Here is a 26,033-nt window from a genome sequence, read left to right on the forward strand (position 1 = left end):
CTTCTTTTTAACAAGTAATGAAGTGATATTTTTAAAGTTATTCAGCTAACAGGTATAAAGCAGATTATCCTGCAAAAAAAAAAAGATGTATACATTCCTCCAACCACACTCTGTGGGAACAGCAGCAGGACTCCCCCGTGCATCTTTCAGCAAGCAGGAGATGCATCCCTCTATTGTACCATTTATATTAGGCTTTAATTATCTCTCTACATGACTGCAGTCCCCGAATATGAAATGAGTTCCTGATGGCAGAAAAAGCTTCATATCAATTTTTGCAACCCCAGGCCCTAGTATGCTCTCTGGCACCTAATTATAGCAATCAATGAATACTTAATAGGGTCATCATTCACTTAACAGATATTCCCTGGCCACATATGAGAAAGTGACATTTAAGCTGAGATCTGTAAAATGAGTAAGAGTGAGACATGTGGAAAAGAAGATACAGGGAGTTAAGGCTGAGGGAGTGGCACAGAATGAATGAACTAGCAAGTTAATGAATGACCAAAAATGCTGGTCTATGTAGTACTAGACGGAGGATTACAAATATCTTGTTTCAAGTCATTCTTGAGAGTTCTGGCCATCTGTATCAAAAACTTTTGTTTGGTCATAATAACATTCATTGATTCAGTAACAATGACTAAGAACCAAGCATGTGCTAGGGGCTGGATATGCCCAGGGTATCATGATGAAAATAAAAACCAGTCTCTGCCTTTGTGGGGAGACTGACATTACAGATCTGCACAGTGGAGGTCATATTGCACCCGTACTCATCCTGGAGGATGGTAGTGCTCTCAAGGTAATAGAAGCCAACGGAAATGTGACTTCAGTAGTGATCTGAGGGAGAACTTCTCCAAAGAGGTGATGGCTGGTTGAGCTTTGGAAGGTAGGTGAAGGTAGGAGGGAAGAGTCATATTTCAGGTAAACAAAAGAGCATAAACAGAACTCTTGGGGCAGAAAGACAAGGCTGGTGTGGCTGCAGCACCGAGATTGCAGGGTGATTTGGTATGAAATGAGGCTGGAGAGTTGACAAATCCTGCAATAGATGGCTTTTTAGGCAATGTTCCTGATTTCTGGTTTTGATTCCATTAGAAGCCCAAAGAGATGCCACCAAACTATCTTAAGCCAACAGTTTGTATGTGTTGGAGTGACGGACATGGAGGAAGCATATCATGATCATGTCTGCTCTGGGTAAGCCTTGCTCTGGCTGTGGTGTAGAGGACAGGTCTGAAGGCAGAAGGAGAAGACTTGGGAACACGTGTCACAGGATATGGCTGCAGTGCCAGAGTGAGACCTGGCAGCCTAGACTAGGATGGTGGTAGCAGAGTGGAAATATCTGGGAGGATTGAAGAGCTATTAGAAGGTAAAATCTACAGAACTTGGTTGTGGATTATATGTGGGCTGTGGTGGGAAAAAGTGCTGGAAATGCCTCCCATGTGTCAGTCTGGTTTTACCTGGTATTGGGCAATACCATGCCGGTATGGACTGATGGGAGAGACTCAGGTTTAAAGAAAGGATCACACATCTGTTCTTTTTTATTTTTGAGGAGGCTGAACTTAACACTCTGGGTCTTTATTTCCTTTTATTCCTTTTTTTTTTTTTTTTTTTTTTGAGATGGAGTCTTGCTCTGTTGCCCAGGCTGGAGTGCAGTGGTGCGATCTCGGCTCACTGCAAACTCCGCCTCCCGGGTTCACACCATTCTCCTGCCTCAGCCTCCCAAGTAGCTGGGACTACAGGCACCTGCCACCAAGCCTGGCTAATTTTTTGTATTTTTAGTAGAGATGGGGTTTTACCGTTTTAGCCAGGATGGTCTCGATCTCTTGACCTCATGATCCACCTGCCTCAGCCTCCCAAAGCCTTTTCTTTTTTTTTTTTTAACTTTTATTTTAAGTTCAGGACTACATATTCAGGTTTATTTTATGGATAAGAAAATGTGGTACATATACCCCACAAAATACTATGTAGCCATAAAAAGAATGAGATCATGTCCTTTGCAGGGACATGGATGAAGCTGGAGAGCATCATCCTTGGTAAACTAATGCAGGAATGAAAAAAAAAATACTGTATGTTCTCCCTTGTAAGTGGCAGCTAAACAATGAGCACACATGGTAAATGTAGAATCCGAAGTGCCTTTACAGCATCTACAAGGTGTTGCATGGATAACTAAATAAAGGAGTCAAGATCTCAGCTTGGATAGAACAAAGGACAAATTGTGACTTAGCTATGCATAGGAGAGGTAATTGAAACTGTATTTGGATGAGATCATCTGAGGAGCAAATACAGGGTGAGAAAAGAAGAGCATCTAAGACTGGTCCTTAGCTCTAAAAAGAATGGCTGAATAATGGAACATAAGCTTTAAAGCAGACAGAGAATGAGTGGCAGGTAGGTCAGGGGAAATCTTGAAAGGAGATGTGACAAGAAAGCATGCCAGGAAGACAGAAATGGGCACCAGGGATGAGCGCTGCTAAGAGATCATGCAAGATGAGGGCTAAAATATTGTCCAGGAAATTAGTAAATTTGAAGTTGTTGGTGACCATAGCATGAGTTGTTTATGGAAGTGACGGAAATTAAAACCTGGGTGATGTGAATGGAGTATGGGGATGAAGGGTGGGGTTAGGAGATTGAGTCAGAAAATGCAGTGTGGCATTTCCAAATGAAACACAGCATCAGATAATAGGATAAAGATGAGGCATTTCATTTGTTCGCTCTTTTAAACAGCCTGCTTTTGGAATCAAGATGGTGAATTCAATTAACCTATTATTATTTCTTGGTATATGACAGTTCACTAGCTATTGCACTCCGTAGAATTTACTTCATTCTATTCACCCTGGCTGAAGAACCATAGGTAAGATCCAACATTTTCAGTGGCAGCCCCTCAAAACCAACGTGTTTCCCTGATAATCATTCTGCTTCCCTTCTTTTGTTGTTTCTGGAGATCTCCATCTGCTCTTGCATTTATCATCTGCTTGCTATTCTTGGATGGTGTGCTTGGTTGGCCTATGCTATGGGTTCAGAGAGGCAAGTAACTATATTCCCCTTCCCCATTACAGATGATGTGCATCATTTAGCTATGATAAATATTTGCTCATTTCCTCACATCTGCATATGGCACTGCTACCAATCCATCTTTTCCTCCCCATCCTCATCTCTGCTAAGTTCTTTTCCTGGTACCATTTCTATGGTTGACCAGTTAGCATTTAAGAAAATATGCTGACAGTAGCCACATCATGGATTAGCATTTCTTCATGTTCATAATGCAAAAGCCCCATTAGATGTAAAAAACTTGCTTTCTTATCTTTCCTTTGTTACACTTATATGGAACCTTTTAGAAGTTCTATTTATAAGTAGAATGATATGAATAAATAGAAATGTGCCAGTGAAATAGAATAGGCCAAAATACATGTCATATTAAAAATGAAAATCAATCATTTAAATAATATTATGGCTCTTTGAAATAATATTATACCCTATATCAGGAGGTTTGTGTTTTGTCTTATTTCATTTTCAGTATGTTTCTGTTGAAAGTGAGACTGCCATCAAGAATTCTCAAAACCTTCTGGGGTGAGATTTCAGAGCTTCAACTATGTTAATAGCTGTGCTTGGCATATCTAATGGTGTTTTGCTCCTTCTGAAGCATTTTTTTTAATTAGACAATACATTTATAACCAAGCTCAGTGAGGGTCCAGATTGTGGATGAGGATTAAATTGAGATTAAGATATAAGTGTCTGGTCCATTTTAGGAAATTGTCAAACACCGTTAAGAGTACACAGTAATGTTATTCTCTGATTGTTGAATATAGGCAAGTTTCAAAAGGACCCTTCACATTTATGAAACTTTTAAGTTTGCTATAGTGAAAAGATTGATACATGGGAATAAAAATTCACTCATGAATCTCATTTTATAAATAAATCCTTCATTTATGTAAATTGTTTGTACTTTGGGTAAACAATATTGATTGCACATCTGGTTGAAATTACTGGATGATAAGTATTAGTATCCTATTCTTATGTGTCGATTTAACCTACAGCCTGGGTTCTCTTGACTGCCACATTCCTTTAATTTCCTTTACTTTTATATACTCATTTATCTAGAACTTAAGAAATCCCCATGGCTTGTGGTAACATGAACTGAAGATGGTATTACAACACATTTCCTTCTAGCTCTACCCAGCATGAAAGCTTTATTATAAGGATTCTGGTTCTTCTTGCTGTTTGGGGAGTAATATTTTGAAAATTCATAGGATTATGTCCATCAAGCATTCCAGACTAACAATAATAATAGTATACGAATGCATGAAATACCATAACATTTTTAATATGATATTTTTAAATGAATAAATTTCTTTTTTCTTTTTTTAAAATTATACTTTAAGTTCTAGGGTACATGTGTACAACGTGCAGGTTTGTTACATATGTATACATGTGCCATGTTGGTGTGCTACACCCATTAACTGGTCAGTTACATTAGGTATATCTCCTAATGCTATCCCTCCCCCTTCCCCCTACCCCATGATAAGCCCCAGTGTGTGATGTTCCCCACCCTGTGTCCAAATGTTCTCATTGTTCAATTCCCATCTATGAGTGAGAACATGTGGTGTTTGGTTTTCTGTACCTGCGACAGTTTGCTCAGAATGATGGTTTCCAGCTTCATTCATTTCCCTACAAAGGACCTGAGCTCATCCTTTTTTATGGCTGCGTAGTATTCCATGGTGTATATATGCCACATTTTCTTAATCCAGTCTATCATTGATGGACATGTGGGTTGGTTCCAAGTCTTTGCTATTGTGAATAGTGCTGCAGTAAACATATGTGTGCAAGTGTCTTTATAGCAGCATGATTTATAATCTTTTGGGTATATACCCAGTAATGGGACAGCTGGGTCAAATAGTATTTCTAGTTCTAGATCCTTGAGGAATCACCACACTGTCTTCCACAATGGTTGAACTAGTTTACAGTCCCACCAACAGTGTAAAAGTGTGCCTATTTCTCCACATCCTCTCCAGCACCTGTTGTTTCCTGACTTGTTAATGATCACCATTCTAACTGGTGTGAGATGGTATCTCATTGTGGTTTTGATTTGCATTTCTCTGATGGCCAGTGATGATGAGCATTTTTTCATGTGTCTGTTGGCTGCATAAATGTCTTCTTTTGAGAAGTGTCTGTTCACATCCTTTGCCCACTTTTTGATGGGGTTGTTTGATTTTTTCTTGTAAATTTGTTTAAGTTCTTTGTAGATTCTGGATATTAGCCCTTTGTCAGATGGGTAGTAGTTTTTTTTTTTTTTTTTTTTTTTTTGAGATGGAGTCTCGCTCTGTCGCCCAGGCTGGAGTGCAGTGGCGCGATCTCGGCTCACTGCAAGCTCCGCCTCCTGAGTTCACGCCATTCTCCTGCCTCAGCCTCCCGAGTAGCTGGGACTACAGGCGCCCGCCACCACGCCCGGCTAATTTTTAGTATTTTTAGTAGAGACGGGGTTTCACCGGGGTAGTAGTTTTAAGTGAATAAATTTCTAAGTGAAATCAGTTATGACTTTCAAAGCAATTTTTAATCTGCTGAATTTTTATTAGTGATGAAAAGTATATGAGTTTTAATCATGAACACAATTTAAAAAGTCAACCAAAGACTTCAGGATGTTGTTCCTTGTTACTTCTGTCAGTGTAAATTTCATTAATACTGTGGGTAATGAAAATGAATAATATGCAATATTTAAGCTGTTTATATTTTCTGCTTTAATAGATGTTCTGGCTTTACTATCAAAAAGAATGCAAGATTTATAATTTAGAAAACAAGAAGAAAAAGAGCATTGTGAAGGTCAAACTAGCTATTTGCATTTTAAAATAGCTACTTCTCTTCTAATGGACGTTGCTACAAATGTATAGCAATAACCCCTCAGCTGGCAAATAAGGAACATTGTATTAATTTCCTGAGTTTCTTTAAAACACAACTGCTTCTTTTCCTCCCACAGATACTACAGTATTAGATGTTTTAATTGAATTACTTAGAAAATATTTCTTCATTTAGCTTCTTAATATAAAAGTAATTTTAATCTGAGAAAATTTAAAAAAGTATTTTCTCATCCTTAAATTCTTTTTTCCATTGTTTTCCAGTTTAGCCCTATTGTTTCTACAACTCAGATTTTAATCTTTTTTTCACTAAAACAAATTTATTATTTGAAAAGATTAACTTTTCTTTGTTTCCTAATAAAAGTAACCTACATTTGTATCTTTAGTTCTAAAATTACAGGTGGCCCTAATTCTTTTCTCTTTGGTATCTGGGGAAAGTGAATGCAATTATGATTAGCAGAAATGCTTTTTTTTCAATTGCACACTTTATTTAGTGGAAACAAAAGATGCATGTATGATTCAACTTCACAAAAGGAAAAGACTCAAAGCAACACTGGTGATGAGCAGTTTCATATTCTTAGGTAGAGGCAAGATCCCCATACTTCCTGAAACCTTATCTAATAGTAAAATATTTTCTGACTGTTTCTCCAGTCTTTTACCACTCTTCTCAATGGATACATACCAAATACATAAATAATGTATGCAGGTTCATTTTGGGTACCATCTAGCTACACAGCCCAGTGGAGCGGTTGAGTACAAAAGCCAGCCTAGCTTGAAATTTCAAGCTTTGACATTTTCTAGCTTCCTTGGGCAAGTTACTTAGCCTTTCTGTGCCTCAGTTTTCTTACCTGTAAAATGAGAATAATAATAGGGTGATTATGAGGATTCCATCAGGTAATTTTATAAAGGTTCTGGAACATATAGCAAGTACTATATAAATGTAATACGTATGCAATTAAAATAGGCTTCAAGATACACAGATTACAGATAAAGAAATAGCTGTAGACAGAACATATCACTTTATTCACTCCACATTATTACTTTTTACATTTTCAGGCTTCTTACTCCCAGCTAACAGGGTATATTATTAGTTCTCTTGTCTATGACATCTGATATACCTTCCTTCCATTCAAAGAGTGCCAAACATTTTAAATGATACTTACATTTTTCTCCAATGTATGCTGCACAATTAAGTAGATTGATAGATATTTTTCATCAGCACAAAGAGAGGATCGCAATACATATAAGACTTTATCTCTGCTGCAAAATATACCTTGAAAGAATTACATGTATAACGAAAATAACCCTGACAATGCCAACTTTATCTGCAAAATCATTGGCCGTTGACTTTCTGTGAAAGAGTTAAGCACGCTGCTATATCAAATATTCAGTTACTCATTAATTAAAGTAGAACAAATTCAATACTTTTTTTGTTCAGCAGATTAACCAAAAACTACCATGTTTGCAATTTATATTCATCCTATAAACTGCATATGCATTAAACATTTCCATCTGGAGCCCCGATGACTGTTTTTCTCCCATCTCATGCTTGATAAGCTGTTACTGATTAGACAGGGAATTCTGAAGCTGTTGAAAGCACAGATTTTTTTAAAGCTCTATCACCTTGGTATTCTTTATCTCTTAACAGACCTTGCTTGATGTCTGCAGGTTCCATTTTGGCTGCAATCCAGATAGGAACTGTAGGTCCCCTGGCCACGATGGTCTAACACAGACAACGTTATTTGGTATCTAATTATTCCTCCATTAAAAAAAACTCTCTATCTAGTCTAATTTCTAATACTGAATTTTTCTTCTTTAATTGTCTCATTAATTTATTTTTTTTTTTGAGATAGAGTCTCACTCTGTCCCCCAGGCCAGAGTGCAGTGGCGAGATGTCAGTTCACTGCAACTTCTGCCTCCCAGATTCAAGCAATTCTCCTACGTCAGTCTCCCGAGTAGCTGGGATTACAGGTGTGCGCCACCATGCCCAGCTAATTTTTTTTATTTTCAGTAGAGACAGGATTTCACCATGCTGGCCAGGCTGGCCTCAAACTTCTGACCTCAGGTGATCTGCTCACCTTGGCCTCCCAGAGTGCTGGGATGTGAGCCACTGGCCTGGCCGTCTTATTTAATTTGATGTCAAACCTTAATTTAGTCTGTGATATACTCTGTAATATAACATAACTAGCATATTTTGGTGCATGGTGTTTTCTAACTATTGTTATAAAGATTTTACGTGTTTTGACTGATTTAATCCTCACTAACTGTGCTACGAGGTAGATGTTATTATTATCCCCATTTAGTAGGAAAACTGAGGTCACAGGGAGGTTGAATAACACAGCTAGGAGGCAGTAGAGCTCAGCCAGGAACCCAGAGATTCTAATTCTGGGGCCTGTGCTACCTGCTACCACACCGCGGCCTGACAGAGCTGTCTTTATCCCACCGTTAGTGGGACATGCAGTTTGGGATGTTGCTCCCGTGAAAAACAGTATTCAAAAGACCACAGCCTGACTCCTTCTTTATAATACACACCCTGGATAGCATTAGGAGATATACCTAATGCTAAATGACGAGTTAATGGGTGCGGCACACCAACATGGCATATGTATACATATGTAACAAACCTGCATGTTGTGCACATGTACCCTAAAACTTAAAGTATAATAATAATAAAAAAAATTAATTATAATACACACCCTGCCTGACTCCTTCTTTATAATACACACCTTGCCACTTTGTGCTACCTGATAGGAATCATTTAATAGATTAAAAATGGAGTATATAATCTGTGTGCTATTAATAATTAAAAACAATGACAACAGCAAACACAATAACAATCCCATAGCTGCTATTTGTTGAGAATCCCCACGTGTTTGTCCTTTCACAGTGTCTGTAAGCTGCGAGACTTACTGTCATCTGTCATCAGCACCTGATGAGATATTTTAAATATCACTTCATACTGAGACTCAGAAAAGTGCTATTTCTTGTAAAAGGGCACAAAGTTAGTAAGTAGTAGAATCAGAATTCAAAGCCTAGTCCTTTTTTTTTTTTTTGCATAGCCATATGCTCTCTTATATATACTAATTGGTTAGAACCCTCTAGCTTGAAAGCAACTCAGCTAGCCAGCAAATATCCCCCCAATTAGGAGGCGACTGTTGTCATAACCAGATTGCTCCCTGTTCTCTTTTTGTTTGCTATAAACTTGATCCTTTGGATTTCTGCATATTCTAAAGATCACCCTGTCACCATGCCTGGAGGCAATTAAGTATAAGGGAGTAGTGTTTCAAGATAATCTCCCACTGTGAAAACATGGGAATAATTATCCAATGTAAATATGTTATTTCTTTTCTAAGTTACATAGATTCCTTTTTTGCACTTTAAGTCTGGATTATACATCTTACTCAACTTTTTATCCAGACCCAGGCATATACCAGACAGGTGTATAGCATGAACTTAATAAATGTTGATTAAGTGAAGAGACTTAATAATTAATAATTAACTAATGTATGATGAAAGAATTTTAAAAATTCACTTATTTGTCCACAGTTTCATGTAGTCAACAAATGCAATCAAAAGGCCAATGATATCCATGAAGATAACATTTATTTTTTAACTAAAATCCTATGTTTTCTGTAATTTTATGGTAGCATAGAATTTTATATATATAACATACATTCATATATAACATATATAACATGTATATGACATATATATAACATATATATAAAATAAATATATATAAATATATATATAAAACTTTGTGTCATTTCAATCCTGAGCTATTTTTTATTTTTCTACCTCATGTCAGTTAGAATCAGTCTCCCCCTTTGATTCCAGTCAATTCAACCACCAATCGTTTTCCTACCTCTTCCTGACCTCCTCACCAATATTGACTCTGGCTATGTATCCTGAAAAGTGAGAAAGATTGAACTGATACGAATGAAAATCAGAATAAATGTAAAATTCACACATAATATTGTTTATTTCTCCTCATATGGTACACAAATATACACTTAAATTTTATTTCATATGACATCAACATAGTGTATATTCAACAAAATATAACTCCTGATCCTGTCTTAAGGAGTATATAATCTAATGAAAGATTGAACACACAACAGTGCTAAGAACCAACAGCTATGAAGAAGGTGCAATATTCACAAAGAAACTGCCTTTGTGATTTCAGGTAGTGCTCCTTAGTATTGGATTGTTGAGCCACATTTGAAAGAATGATTATGAATTTATGAGAACATACACCAACGAGTGGACAGTGAGATGCCTCTATCCAGCAACATAGGCCACTGTCTCATAGTTCCTCAGCAGCTGCTACAGGATTCACTCCAGATTTCACTATAGGACCTGCCAGCTTGTATTTTTGTCTCTTGAGTGTACGCCAAAACCAAAATTGGCAATCCCAACCACTCATCACTTAAAAAGCAGGAGATTCTTTTTTTTTTTTTTTTTTTTTTTTTCTGAGACAGAGTCTCACTCTGTCGCCAGGCTGGAGTGCAGTGGCGCAATCTCAGCTCACCACTTTCTCCGCCTCCCGGGTTCAAGCGATTCTCCTCCCTCAGCCTCCTGAGTAGCTGGGACTACAGGCGCACCACCACACCCGGCTAATTTGTGTGTGTGTGTGTGTGTGTGTGTATTTTTAATAGAGATGGGGTTTCACCATATTGGCCAGGATGATATTGATCTCCTGACCTTGTGATCTGCCCACCTCAGCCTCTGAAAGTGCTGGGATTACAGGCGTGAGCCACCGCACCCGGCAGAGATTCATTAATCTTTAAGGCTTTGTCAAAGAGCAAGTATTAAAACAGGAATGTCACTTTCACTTTCATCTTGTGCCCTTGGCCATTCATACCTTCCTGCCACATCTGTACAGTCTTCCACGCCCAGCTTGTGCTTCTAGAAGGAAATGAAATGAGACGATTTGTATGCTGGTGCTCTGAAAAGGAGGGAACTAGATGATCAGTAGGCTCTAGCTAATAGTTTTTTGGATCCGAATGATAATGTTTATAGAACTGGAAGATTGCAGTTTAGAATGGTCCTTGATCACTTATTCATTGTTCTGTTCAAGCAGGAAATACAATGGTTTCATTGAGTGCTAGGAAAAAAAAGAAAGGTAAAGGGTGTTGAATTCAGCCACTGGCTGGGCTTTGACCAGCAGGGAAAATCAGGGATTGGATGCTGCTATTTAAATATTAGCATTTACAAATTAATTGGTACCACGAAGAAAGGAAAAAGAAACTGAAAACTGTGATTACCAAAAAATAGTTTAGGACCAACATGCTCCCCCTTTCTTTACATTTGCTTAGGCCTTTTATCGCTGCCTCTCTGAACTGAGGCTGAGATTCACTTTTTTGTTTATAAGGGCTTACTTGTTACTGAGAACAGAGCCAAAATGGGCTTGCAGCATCTGCTCATAACTCATTAACCAGAACTTGGTCGTGTGACCACCAACACTTAGATGCAAAGGAGAATAGAAAACTAGTCTGAATTCTGTAGCCACGTACCCAGCTAAAAGCTGCAATTTGTATCATTAAAGTAAAGCTCACCTTGCGCTTTCATCGAACAGCTAGCAGTCTCTGCCATGCGATTTACTTCCTCGCCCCTAGACGAATGGAGGAGAGAATTCCTCCTCTTCTGTGCTTTGAAAGATCACAATTGTCATGATTTTTAAGAGGCAATTTAAAATATACATTTAAGGAAGGTTTAATCTTTAGTTCTTACTAAAAATTCTGATCTGACTCAAACTGATTCAAAAAGCAAGGAAATTCAGTTTCCTATGTGATGGAAGTGTCAGGGTGGAACAGATCTCAGGAATTAGTTGACCCACTGACCAGATGCTTTGGGAGCCATTTGGGAGCCATTCCGGCATCACTGCGTGTCCTGAGGCTGGCTCCCATCCTGGGGTCAAGATGGCCACACCCTTTCAGTTCTCACAGACACACACTGCAATTTCCAGAGGCAGGATGAGGCCATCTGCTCTGCCGCCATGTTCTTCTCAGGAATCGGCGGCCTTCCCAAAGGTGTTCTCAGCACGCCTCCTCATCCTCTCTCGCTGTAACTGAGTCACATGCCCATGTTTCATCCAAGTAGCGGCAAGGAAATGGGGTTGCCTCGGTTGACTTGGATAGTTCAGGACTGGCTCCCTTGCAGAGAAAAGAGTCGCTTCCCTTGAATTATATGAGGACTGGATGGACACTGGACACCCAATGAGTAAAATCAAGGCTTGTCTGAGGTCAACAGTAACACCACCAAAAGCAACAAAGAGGAAATGGATGTTAGATCGGCAAACACTGTCTGCTACGGTTCACAGCGTAGTTTCGAGAGCCTTCAAAAGTATTAATGACAAACTAACGTTTGGAATATGGGGAACACTGTATTTTGCTTCTAGGGATTTGGAGAAGTAGGCAATAATGTCGCTCACCTCTACTAAATGTATATTGTAATGTGTACATTAAATTTAAAATTGTACAAATGATTTCTCATCCTCGACTAACTCGTTTTCAGGTTAAAAGTAAAGATCATTTTATATATATATATAATATACACACACACACACACGTCTATAATGCTATATATAAAAAATATATCTGTATGTGTGTATATATCTATAATGCTATATATACATATATAATACATATTATATATGATACATACATATATAATGTATTATATATATAGCATATATGTATACACATATATGCTATATATAGCATTATATACGTGTATATACACGTGTGTGTATCATATACATATATACACGTGTGTATCATATACATATATACACGTGTGTATCATATATATACACGTGTGTGTGTATTATATAGCATTATACATAGCATTATATATGTGTATACACATATATGTATATATAATACATATATACATAATGCTATATATGTATATACACATATATGCATAATGCTGTATATGTATATACACATATATGCATAATGCTGTATATGTATATACACATATATGCACATAGCATGCTTATAAATGCTCTATATTGTATATACATATAATACTATATATAATATATAATAATATAATATGTACATGTATATACATATGTACATATAGCATATATAATGCTATATAAGCATGCTATATCTATATGTATATACATGTATACGTTATACCATATACTGTATAATATATAGCATATATAAGCATGCTATATGTATACATAATGCATATATAATATATAATGCTGTATGATAATTATATATAATGTATATAATATGTGATATATGATATATAATATGTAATATATGATGGCATAATACATATAATTTTATGTATTTTATTGTATATAATTTATATATATGCTATGTATAGGCACACACATATATTATAGTGTTTGTGTGTGTATATATATATATGTAGCATGAGGTTGTGAGCTAGTCAAACTTTAGTCATATCATTTAATATCTCAAGTTTACATTGATGAAATATTTATAATGAAATCCTTTGCTACCCACTAACTCTGAGAGGTTTGAGTACTTATAAAATCAGGCTTATTTTTTTCTCAAAGTTGAGAAAAGCATTTTTTCTCCAAGTTAGAAAAGCATTTTTTGTTGTTTATTAATAAACCAATCAAAGCTGATGTCTTTTGGTTTGAGAAAAACAAATAATTTTCTTAAGAAAAGTGTGATGAAAATTATAGCATCTTTAATGACTTTGTTCTCCGTCTCCTAGTATTGTTATCTTTGTATGTATCCCTTTTGCCTGGGCTGGGAAAACTGTACTGTAGGTCAGGGGTTCCCAGCCTCCAGGCCGCGGACCTATACTGGTCCATGGCTTGTTAGGAACCCGGCCACACAGCATCAGAAGGTGCCCAGTGGGCAAGCGAATGTTCCCACCTGAGTTCTGCCTCCTGTCAGATGAGTGCCCGCATTAGATTCTCATAGGAGCACTAACCCTACTGTGAACTGCGCATGCAAGGGATCTAGGATGAACACTCATGAGAATCTAGTGCCTGATGATCTGAAGTGGAACAACTTCATCCCAAAACCCACCCCCAAGCCCAACCTGTCCGTGGAAAAATTGTCTCCCAAAACACTGGCCCTGGTGCCAGAAAGGTTGGAGATCGCTGCCATAGGTGATATCTCTCCTAGAACCATACACCTCTGGTTTTAAGAGCTAAAAACATACAGACTTATTCTGTAAGTGTAAACATTTTACTGTGTGTTACCTGGCCAATTCTTCACAGCTGATCATTGTATATTTTTAAATTCTCTTCATATCTCATCGTTTTATTAGTGTGTTTCTTCCCATTATGCCATTCTGAAATCCTTTTACAAGTTGTCCTCTGGTCCAGTGATCTGGTGATACAAATGATTGATAGCAATAAACATATCATTTGCATCTGCAACCCAAATGTCCTGTGTGTTCCTGTAGAAATTATGTAGCTAAGACACGCACACGAAAGCTCTGTAAGTCAAAGAGTAGCGTCGTGTTTTTCCAAATAAATTTTTCTTTAAACCTTGGAGCCTCATTGAAGCACGACTTGAAATGGTAGAAAAACCCAGTGAGGCATGTCACCAAAAGCAGTTTCCTACTGCAGCTTCCAAGAGAACTTCATTAGTGTTTTCAACCTGAATACTAATCAATGGCATAAACTCTAAGGAAATTTTAATATGAATATTTTTAAAGGAGCATTTTAATGTGAACGTAGTGAAAATACAAAATCATATTTAAGTAGGAAAGAAAGGGATATCTCTGGGCTCAATGAGTTTTGAAAGAGGAGAGGTTTGAAGAATAAATACGAGTTTACAGAAAATAAACAAAAATATGAAACAAAGAAGAAAATAGATACAGAGAAGCAAAAGTATAAAAATAGCAACAACATTTAAAATTTTTATCTATGCTCTTTTTGATACATCCACAGAAAATATGTTTCTCTTTCTTTTTCTTTTTATAAAATTTATTTTTATTTTTAATTTTTTTAAATTACTTTTTCGAGACAGATTTCTCTCTATCACCCAGAATGGAGTGCAATGGCATGATCATGGCTCATGGCAGCCTCAGTTTCCTGGCTCAGTCAATAATCCCGCCTCAGCCTCCTAAGTAGCTGAAAACAGGCAGGCACCACCATATCTAGCTAATATTTTTTAAATTATTTCTGTGGAGACAGGGTCTCTCTATGTTGCCCAGGCTGGCTCAAACTCCTGGGCTCCAGCGATTCTCCACCCCAGCCTCCCAAATCGCTGGAATTATAGGCATGACCACCTAGTCTGGCCATACAGAAGATACGTAATCTTAGACCCCCTTCCTCATGTAACATGTAGCACTTTCTCTAACTATATCAAATAATATCTGGGAAACAGCAATTTTAAATCTTTAATATGGTATAATTATTGTCAAAGCAAAACAAGATGAAACTTCAGAAAAGTCTAGTACAGAGCTTCAACGAATTCAAGTTAAGATTAAGTTTTACACCTGTTACTCTCTGATACTTAGAAAAGTTTTATGCTTGCCTCTATTGTGCTTAGAGAGAATGTTGTGGTTTGTAGGAAAATAGACACTGGTAAGTGTAACTGTATCTGAAATTTGCACACTTCGCCAGTGTGTCTGGTTATTATCTACATGGTGGACCTTCAGTGACTGGAGGACCTCGCTTTCCATTCAAGCTGTCTTTTTATTAACTGTTCTCTGGGGCCTCAAGTTCCTCTGCAGCATTTATTTCCCTTTGAGTTAAGTATTGTTCCCATTATTGTCTTAGAAACGTTAAGCATCATTAGATACAGTATCTCATTGTGAATTATGTTATCAGATTCTTTGCAATGTGTCGCTTAACAAAAGGCATATTGAGTGGCAGAGTGGGGAGTGGAAAATCACTGAAAAAAGAGGACACCGAAGAGAAACATGAATTTTCTTTGTTCTGTTTTTTTTAACCAATGGTCATCCCTAGCAAAGATGTGTGTAAGTGCGTTAAAAACATTTGTGTGTAGCGAAAGTGGTGAATTTCTCTATGCAACATATTTAAAAGTCATTGTTTGTATCTCACTTGCATGGCTATTTGGCCCTATAAATATTGGCTCTTGTCTAATGACATTTTCTATTTCACTTTTTAATAGAATTTGCTGTAAAATGGATACTACAGAAACAGCATTTTATTTTCATTCTTGGCAAAATCATTTCCACCCAAATTGGGGAGCTCCTAACAATGGTTGCTTCTACTTTATTTATAAGAAAAATAATCAAGGCCGGGCATGGTGGCTCATGCCTGTAATCCCAGCACTTTGGGAGGCCAAGGTAGGTGGATCATATGAGGTCAGAGTTTGAAACCAGCCTGGACAACATGGTGAAACCCCATCTCTACTAAAAAATACAAAAATTAGCTGGGCATGGTGGCGCACACCTGTAGTCCCATCTACTTGGGAGGCTGAGGCAGGAGATCCCCTTGAACCCGGGAGGTAGAGGTTGCAGTAGGCCGAGATTGTGCCACTGCACTCCAGCCTAGGCAACACAGCCTGACTCCATCTCAAAAAAAAAAAAAAAAAAAAAAAACAGCCATCAGGCAGACATGGTCATCTTTTGCCTGTAGTGCAACAGAACTGTTTAAAACACAGTTTAGGACTTACGTGGAAATTCTTGCTTGCAGCTTCCACTAATCAATCTCACTAACCTCAGGACTCTAACTTTCATTTTCCTAATTCACATTTCAAAACCTTTCTAAATTTCAAGAGGGAATGATTTATCAAATCATCTAACTGTTTCAAATTTTGGAGAAATAAATCTTACTTGGATCACTAAAAATAAAGAAAAGGATCACTATGGAATAATGACCGTTTAATAGAAAAAGAAAATATTTCTAACATAAATATTGGAGCTTTTCTGTGGTAGCTGTCAAATCCAGGAGTTTCGAAATTGGAAAACTAGAAATTAGAAAAGAACAAAAAATAGATGTTTTAAAGTTGCAAAGCTCCTTTTCTAACCTTAAATTTTGAGGTTACAATCAGTTTAAATTTTAAGGTTTAAAGCCAGTTTCTAAATCTTAAAACTATATTATTTACAAGACAATTCAAGTGACAAAATACATAGTAGTCAGTCATAAACTAAACCAGATTCTAAAATATTATGTCATATTATGAAGCAGTATGTAACTAAAGAGCTGGTGATTGAGCCCTGAAGGGCCGTGTCAGGTCTTCTACTTGTTTTCAAAATCAAGGCTGAAGCTGGGTGCAGTTCCCACCTGTAATTCCAACACTTTGGAAGGCCAAGGCAGGAAAATGGCTTGAGCCTACGAGTTCAAGATCAGCCTGCAACATAGAGAGACCCCATCTCTACACAAAAATACAAAAATTAGCTGGACATGGTGGTGCCTCCCTGTAATCCTAACTACTCAGGAGGCTGAGGCAGGAAGATTGCTTGAGCCCCGGAGTTCAAGGCTGCAGTGGGCTGTGATCATGCCACTTCAATCCAGCCTGGGTGACAGAGCAAGATGCTGTCTCTAAATAAATGAAAGAAGAAAGAAAGAGAAAGAGAGAAAGAGAGACAGAGAGAGAGAAAGAGAGAAAGAGAAAGAGAGAAAGAGAAAGAGAAAGAAAAGCAAGACTGCTTCTCCCAGCAATTTGTTAGGGTCCTGGTTGTCCACCCAAGATGGGTTAGACGAATGGCTGACGAGGAATTTGTTTTCTACCACTGTCACATGGGAGCTACATTACCCCAGCTGTTGCCCTTGCAGAGAGAATTATCTGTGTGTTCCGTGTATCCATCCCACCTTTTCAACATCTTGTAGCAGCTCCACTTGATGAGAAGTTTCAAGTGATCAGAGTCCTGGCCCTCCCACTTCATTGTCTCCATAATCCCTGGCGTTGCACTTCTCTGTTTGTCAATGTCTATAAATGGTCTCTTCGCAAGGCTTCTCATGCTATGTATAAAACCTTTATAAATAGCATCCACTGCGACTCACACAGAGCCACTTGGAAAAACATTTTTGTCTTGTTTTTCTCACATATGTCTAAAATTTTACACTTTTTCCTTTATTTTTACTTGATTTAGCTAATTTATTCTTAACCACAGCATTGTGGTTTAGTAATTGAGACATTTTCTTCATTTTGAACTCCAGAGTCTCATCAACTTTAGTCATGAAATACAAAAATTGGAAATAAGTCTTTGTTATAAATCTAGGCCTTGGGTAGGAGTTAACTAAGTTTGGTAGTTTGAAAGTTATAGAAACCAAAGTTTACATTGAATACATACAGCCAACCAGGTGTTATGACAGTGAATTCCTATATTCAATAAATATTAGTTGTTTTCTGGGTGGCAAATTCATAAGCTATAAAGAAATTCTGGCTTATATTATGCTGATGTGGACAGAATTACAGATGATGGACTTGAAGGTGTTCAGATAAGCACCCGTCCTCACTCTGCACCAAAGGTGTCTCAGGGCCTAGTGAGGGGGCAGTGCCAGAAGCCTCCAAAATACTTGTTTCTCTGAAATGTTCTTCAGTACAGAAAGCAGTGGAAGCAGAGTAGACTGAATTATGTATTTTCTCCGCTTTCACTTTATGTCTCTACAGTTTGCTGTCTTCCTCACTGGGGAGAAAATAAACCAGCTACCTCAGGGAAGTCAGCACAAATACAGAACAGTAAGGGAGGGTCCCATAGTCACCAAGCAAGATGCCCAATTTGTCCTAAATCCGTTCATGCATGTTATGGTAAAAATATGGCCCTGTTCTCCTTCCAGGCATGAGTCAATGTTGCTAAGTGGGTGGATTAGAATATTCATTATTTCAAACCAGTTAAACAAATACTTAATATGTTGCCACTCCAGCTACTGCGAACCAGATCTTGATTTAGTAAAGAAGACTGATATAGAAAATATAAGCGTGTGTGTGTGTGTGTGTGTGTGTGTGTGTTACAATTCTCTGGTATTTACAACAAAGGCTGTACTGTTGTGCTAGGCTAAATATTAGCAAAAAGAGAGGGAAATATGACATGTTTTACCTGAATGGGATTAAATCTTTTATTTTACACTTGCTCAAGATCATACATTTATTCTTACTGGTCCCAGGTAACTGCAGCCATGAATATTTTTCTTAATTTATTCAGATACTTTTTTAATGTTCTAGAATTAAAATAATTTAATCTTCAGAAATGTGTATCTCTTTTAGCATTATCAAGCAACTAAGAATATAAGTAATAATTATAAATTGTTGTGTTAGATTTCTAACACCTTCTAATTGTTTATTAAAACAATTGATGTAATTATTCTTCGTAAAAATTAACAATATTGACAATTATATGTGGTTTTTAGGATGTAATATTTTTGCTCCAATTTGCTAATTTTGATACTTTTCTTACATAAATTTTAAGTGATTGTCCAGTCACCCATGAAAGCGTTTCAATGTCTGTGGATTTTATGTTTTAAAATTGCATTTGAAATAGTCCAATTGATATAATGTGCTAAAATAATCAAGAAATGTTCTCTAAAATCCTGAATTCTTCCATTTAGGATCTAACTTAAAATCCAAAATTAAAAATAAATGAAAAATCAAGCTTGGGCAACTCAATCAGAATAAGAGATGCTTAATTTCTGTAGTTGAAGGGAGAAAATTAAAGTGATGTCAGCTTTCTCATGACCCAAGAAGTATGTAGTTGAATCAATAGCATCATGAACGCCCCATAGGATGATCATGGAGTCTCTTAGATTCCTCGTCACCTTCCTTCTTTCCTTAAACAGACGCAGAAAGTGAATTGGTTTCCTCACAGGCAAATAAACCAAGCCTAGATCCTGATCTCTGCGCTCAGAGCCAATGCTCTTCTGTATCCTGATGGGATGGTCATGATGCTATTGACTCAACTACGTATTTCTTGGGTCATGAGAAAGCTGGCATCACTTTAATTTTCTGATAAATGCTCTGCCTCAGCATGCTCTTTGTCGTGCCAACCCTTGGAATGAAGGCATGTGCTATGATTCTAAGTTTATGTTAAAGAAACTCAACCATATACTTTTTTTTTTTTTTTTTTTTTTTTTTTTTTTTTTTTTGAGACAGAGTCTCACTCTGTCGCCAGGCTGGAGTGCACTGGCACGATCTCGGCTCACTGCAACCTCCGCCTACGGGGTTCAAAAGATTCTCTTGCCTCAGCTTCCCTAGTAGCTGGGACTACAGGTGCGCACCACCACACCCAGCTAATTTTTTTTTTTTTTCTTGCTCTGTTGCCCAGGCTGGAGTGCAGTGGTGCGATCTCAGCTCACTGCAAGCTCCGCCTCCCAGGTTCAAGCCATTCTCCTGCCTCAGCGTCCCGGGTAGCTGGGACTACAGGTCCCCTCCATCATGCCCGGCTATTTTTTTGTATTTTTAGTAGAGACGGAGTTTCACCGTGTTAGCCAGGATGATCTCGATCTCCTGACCTCGTGATCTGCCTGTCTGGGCCTCCCAAAGTGCTGGGATTACAGGCGTGAGCCACCGCGCCAGACCATTTTTTGTATTTTTAATAGAGACGGGGTTTCACCATGTCAGTCAGGATGGTGTCGATCTCCTGACCTCGTGATCTGCCCACCTCCACCTCCCAAAGTGCTGGGATTAGAGGCGTGAGCCACCGCACCTGGCCAACCATTGTCATTTTAAGGACTTAACCACCCTACTATAAATAGCACTTGTAACAGCACTATATCTGTCATGCCTTGGGAAATGCATAAATTGTTAAGATTGACCTAAGCTGTAAAAATGCAGGAAGTTGAAACACAGATGTGTAGGCACTGTATCAAATGTATCCTGTTTCCAAGTTCAGTTCCTTTCCCAATGACCCCCTCAAAAATGTTTTTCTAAAATTAACTGGATTTGTGATAAATCTGTCCTTATATTTTCTGAATTCAAAATAATTTCCTTCTTGAAGCTACAGAATTCTGCAACTTTGCAATAGGTTTCTAATATTTCCAATATCTCAGGCCTTTATTCAAAAGAAAATGCCAGATCTTTTCAAGAGAAACCCTGAATTTATGTTAGAAAGAGAAATTCAAGCTATAAATTGTGCAAAAGAATATCTAAAATTCTTATAGTATGAGAAGTCAACTTCAAGCTTATTTATAGCTTTAAAGTAATTTAGGGTTTAGAGAGAAGAGAGATTAATGTTCCTATTCTAGTAGACTCAATAAAATATTTGTTTTTATGTTGCAATTTTTAAGCAGAATATTTTCTACAAAGTCAGGAAAAGTAGGCAATCATCAAATAGCTTTAAAAAATTCTGAGCTTCACCATAGAGGGAATGTAAATTGAAAAATGTGATTTGGATTCTGTGATTCTTTAGGAATCTCAGATTCTACATATCTCTGTACTACAAAAACTAAATTTACTGTTTATATAGTGGTTAGTGAATTTTAATAATTAGGTATATAAAGCACAGTGTTTAGTTGCAGCAAGCATGTCAGGAATGAGTGACTGGCCTTTGTATGTTCTACTTGTAAGTTGCATGTACTAAATGGCATGTCCATGCTGTGGAAGGAAAAGGGGTATGGCCGGGCGCGGTGGCTCACGCCTGTAATCCCAGCACTTTGGGAGGCCGAGGCAGGTGGATCACGAGGTCAGGAGATCGAGACCATCCTGGCTAACACGGTGAAACCCTGTCTCTACTAAAATATATATATATATATATATATATTAGCCGGGCGTGGTGGCAGATGCCTGTAGTCCCAGCTACTCAGGAGGCTGAGGCAGGAGAATGGCGTGAACTCGGGAGGCGGAGCTTGCGGTGAGCTGAGATTGCGCCACTGCACTCCAGCCTGGGCGAAAGAGCGAGACTCCATCTCAAAAAAAAAAAAAAAAAAAAAAGGTGTACGCATGTCAGATGATACAATGCAGCATTATACTTATTTTTGAAGAGATTTGCTGTTTGTTAATCATTTGCCTCAAGATTTTAAATATTTATTATATTCTGCTGACATATATGTGGTAGTTTGAAATGGTTCTCTACTTTCTTGTGTAAAGGTAAATAAATGCAAGGTAAACACAAGCAGTCTTCATTATTGATAGTAATTATGTGCTATAAATTTGCCAGGAACACTGATTTAGCGAATACTGAATTATTTCTCCTAGGGGAAATATAGGTTTAGGTTTCAGTGAGCCTCTGGTCACTACAGTTTTTGAGAGGACACAAACACTCATACTGTAGCGTTCTGCCCCAAAACCCCAAAATTCATACAATTCTCACACACAAAATGCATTTATTCCATCTCAATAGCCCCCACAGTCTTAATTCATTTCAACATCAATTTTCAATTCTAACTCCAAAGTCTCATCTAAATAACATCTAAATCAGATGTGGGTGAGACTCAAGGTGTGATTCATCCAGGGCAAATTGCTCTCCTGCTGTGAACTTGTGAAATCAAACAACTGGTGTACTTCCAAAATACAATGTGGGACACAAATAGAATAGACATTATCACTTTAAAAGGAAAAAAAATAGGAAAGAAGAAAAAGCTAACAGGTCCCAATTTAAAGTCCCAAGCCCCGAATATCCTGCCACCTAGATGGTTCTCTGCAGTAGCCCCACCCCCATGGTGGCTCTGTGCCTGGGTCACCAGCTCACGGCTCTTTCATGCTAGAATCACACACTGGTGGCTTCTACCAGTTTTGATGGCGGCAAAACTTGGGGCAGCCGCAACCCCATGGCACCTCTATACATTGCCCTAGAAGGGACTCTGTGGAGATCTTGCAGAGCAACAGATCTCTTCCTGAGTTCTGCAACTTCCCAGGGCATCCTCATTTCTGTCTGAGACCTCATCGGAATGGCCTTTATCACCCAAATTTCTATCAACATTCTGTTCACGGCCACTTCGGTATACTTTAAGAAGATTGAGGTTGTTTCTATAGCTCTCCTCTTTTCTTCTAAAGTCCTCACCAGAATTACCATTAAAGGTCCATTCAGAATAATGTAGCCTTTTATTATTATTATTACTTTTTTTTTTTTTTTTTTTTTTTTTGAGAAGGAGTCTTGCTCTGTCACCCAGGCTGGAGTGCGGTGGCTCGATCTCAGCTCACTGCAAGCTCCGCCTCCCAGGTTCAAGCCATTCGCCTGCCTCAGCCTCCCGCGTAGCTGGGACTACAGGCGTCCACCACCACGCCTGGCTATTTTGTTGTTGTTGTTGTTTTGTATTTTTAGTAGAGACGGGGTTTCACTGTGTTAGCCAGGATGATCTCTATCTCCTGACCTCGTGATCCGCCTGTCTCAGCCTCCCACAGTGCTGGGATTATTATTATTTTTTTTTTAAAGCATGAACTTCGTAAGCCTTCCAGCCTGTGCCCATGGCCATGCTCCAAAAATGTTCCTACATTTTTAGTATTTGCTGCAGCAGGACTCTACTTGAGTAGCAATTTTCTGTCTTAGTCTGTTTGGCCTGCTATAACAGAATAATATAAACTAGATAGCTTATAAATAACAGAAATCTAACTTTGCAAGTTCTAATGTCTGAGAAGTCCAAAATCTAGGTACCAAGAGATTTGGTATCTGATGAGGGTCCACTTTCTGGTTCTTAGATGATGCCTTCCTGCTGTGTGCAAGGGCAATGCATCTTTCTGGGGCAACTTTATTTTTTTTGTTTTTGTTTTTAGAGACAGAGTCTTGCTCTGTCACCCAGGCTGGAGTGCAATGGCGCAGTCTCGGCTCACTGCAACCTTCGTCTACCGGGTTCAAGCGATTCTCCTGCCTGAGCCTCCTGAGTAGCTGGGACTATAGGCATGCACCACCACGCCTGGCTAATTTTTTTTTTTTTTTTTTTTTTTTTGTATTTTCAGTACAGATGGGGTTTCACCATGTTGGTCAGGCTGGTCTCGAACTCTTCACCTCAAATGATCCTCCCATCTCAGCCTCCCAAAGTGCTGGGATTTCAGGCGTGAGCCACCGCGCCCAGCCTCTGGGGCAGCTTTTATGAGAGAACTAATTTCATTCATGAGGACTTCACCATCATAACCTAATCACATCTAAAGGCCCCAACTCCTAACACTGTAACATTAAGAATAAGGTTTTAACATAGGAATTTTGGGAGGACACAAACATTCAGAACATAGCAGTTAATAAAATATTTGTAAAATTTATATATGTATATATATATATTTTCTTTTTAGTAAGTTCTATTTCAAATCTCAGTGAATAAGGTTCAGATGTATGTTGTTTCATTGTCTTTCATTGTTTTTCTTGCTTCTTTCTTTTTTTCTTTTGAATCTGACATCACTACAATATTGATTTTTGTTTCTACCTTCATTTTATAATCATATACCTCTTACCAAGCTACAGAAACGAGGCAGAAAAACAATTTCCATTTTATTTCAGTACATCTTCCCAAAACTGGATCCTGGTTTGCTTAGTTGTTATTAACAACACTTGATGAGCTGTTATTAATTAAATAATTATCTTTTATCTCAAATGTGGAGGCTCTTGTTCCTATGAAGCCCACCCTTCCCTTTAGCAGCAGCAACAACAAAACGACAGGCAGCTTCTCCCTTCATATGGGTCCTGACAGATGAGCCTTTTGGACCCCTCGTAAAAGTAGTAAATGCACCTTTTTCTTTTATTTACATTAACATTTGTTTTTTCTTAACCATGCTCTCTCTATTGATTTAGCATTAATCATGTTGTTTCCTACAGAATTTACCTTTCGAAAAATAAAAAAACAGGCAGATACATACTGGTTATTCACAGGAAAATTAGGGTGTAATTATTAGTAGACTAATTGTTTCAGGTTTACTATGATCCATGAAGTCTTGTATTTTGACAGCTTAAAGAAATATGTGGCCAAGAAGACATAAATGTGGGCCAGTAGCTAGCAGCCACTGCATAATACAACTCCAAATCAATGGTGAACATTTAAATTGGAGCAATTTAATTAAAAATTTGAATTTCTGGGCTTCCTTGAAAATGTATTGTTTGAATAACAGCAGCATTCCTGCATATCATAAGTTACCTCCATGTGAACAGGGACTGCCCCTTATATCCACAACATATCCCAAACACTATATGAATCCTCTGCCATCATGGCTGAGCTTTTAATCTCTTCATTATAATCTCTTTTTGGTTGATTTTCTAATCAGGGAAATATGTCTCTCTCGGTCATATTGCTATCAAAAGTAAGAAAGTAAAAGATCAATAGAACGACGTGATATTTATAACCAGCCAGCATCACACATTTGTATAAACTGCTTGTCTTCTCTGAGCATTGAAGTTGTGACTTCTAATTTTGGAAGCTACAAATCATTTTATCTCTGTCAGGACTGGTTCTCTCCACAAGTTGTGTAAGTACTGCTCATTTATGAAAATAAATTAATTCAACCTCTTCTTCATGGCCCCAGTGAGTGTGCAGGTGTCATGAAGTAATGGACAGCACCCAAGTTCACAGTGAATTAGATTCCCTCCAATGCCCAAATCACTGAGGTGTGTTCACGAGCAGACCACAGAGTACCGTTTAGTGTTTTACCAGACAGGACCTAACTGCTCTAGCAAAGAGGAAAGAGAACATTATCTCACAACATGTGTACCTTTTGAGCTTTACTAAGCCTATTTTATGGTTGAGGTAAAATTTTCACCCAAAGGTATGTGAAATCAAACCAAAATTACGGAATTGTTGTAATGTATTGCACCATATGCATAACCTCAAAAGATACTGCACACATATGTCCCAATCTCTCGCAAATAAGAAAATCATTTGTACCAACTAATTTAGCTTTCAGGAAAGCACAGAAAGTAAAATAAATAAAAATGACATTTTTTCCTAATCACCTATTACATATTGCTACTCGTCCTGACAAATTTGTAGGGGTTGTTGATGGATGTATATAGAGTTCAGAACATTAATGATTTTACATGTTTAAAGTAATGGTGTTTGTTCATGTACATATGTGTGGATGAATAGTTGTATGGATGGATGGATGATGTATTAGTTCGTTTTCATGCTGCTGATAAAGACGTACCCAACACTGGGCACTTTACAAAAGAAAGAGGTTTAATGGACTTACAATTCCTCATGGCTAGGGAGGCCTCACCATCATGGCGGAAGGTGGAGGGGACCTTGAACATGGCAGCAGCAAGAGAAAGAATGAGAGCCAAGAGAAACGGGTTTCCCCTTATCAAACCATCAGGTGTTGTGAGACTTATTCACTCCCACGAGAACAGTAAGAGGGAAACGGTCCCTATGATTCAGTTATCTCCCACCAGATCCCTCCCACAACACGTGGGAATTATGGG

General features: G+C 38.0%; 1 protein-coding gene and 1 long non-coding RNA gene across 2 annotated transcripts in view; one reads left to right on the plus strand and one right to left on the minus strand.

Moving 5' to 3' along the window:
* The window catches only part of CNTNAP2 (contactin associated protein 2), a 2,292,243-nt gene that overhangs the window by 954,675 nt on the left and 1,311,535 nt on the right, over nucleotides 1-26,033 (plus strand). The window lies entirely within an intron of this gene.
* Nucleotides 9,594-25,982, minus strand: LOC109027819 (uncharacterized). The gene is made up of 4 exons (XR_002006898.4): nucleotides 25,805-25,982; nucleotides 14,044-14,173; nucleotides 11,396-12,076; nucleotides 9,594-10,944 (listed from the first exon to the last, which is right to left on the minus strand). It is a non-coding gene; the product is annotated as an uncharacterized lncRNA (long non-coding RNA).

This window comes from Gorilla gorilla, chromosome 6, assembly GCF_029281585.2.
Source record: "Gorilla gorilla gorilla isolate KB3781 chromosome 6, NHGRI_mGorGor1-v2.1_pri, whole genome shotgun sequence".
Lineage (NCBI taxonomy): Eukaryota > Metazoa > Chordata > Mammalia > Primates > Hominidae > Gorilla > Gorilla gorilla.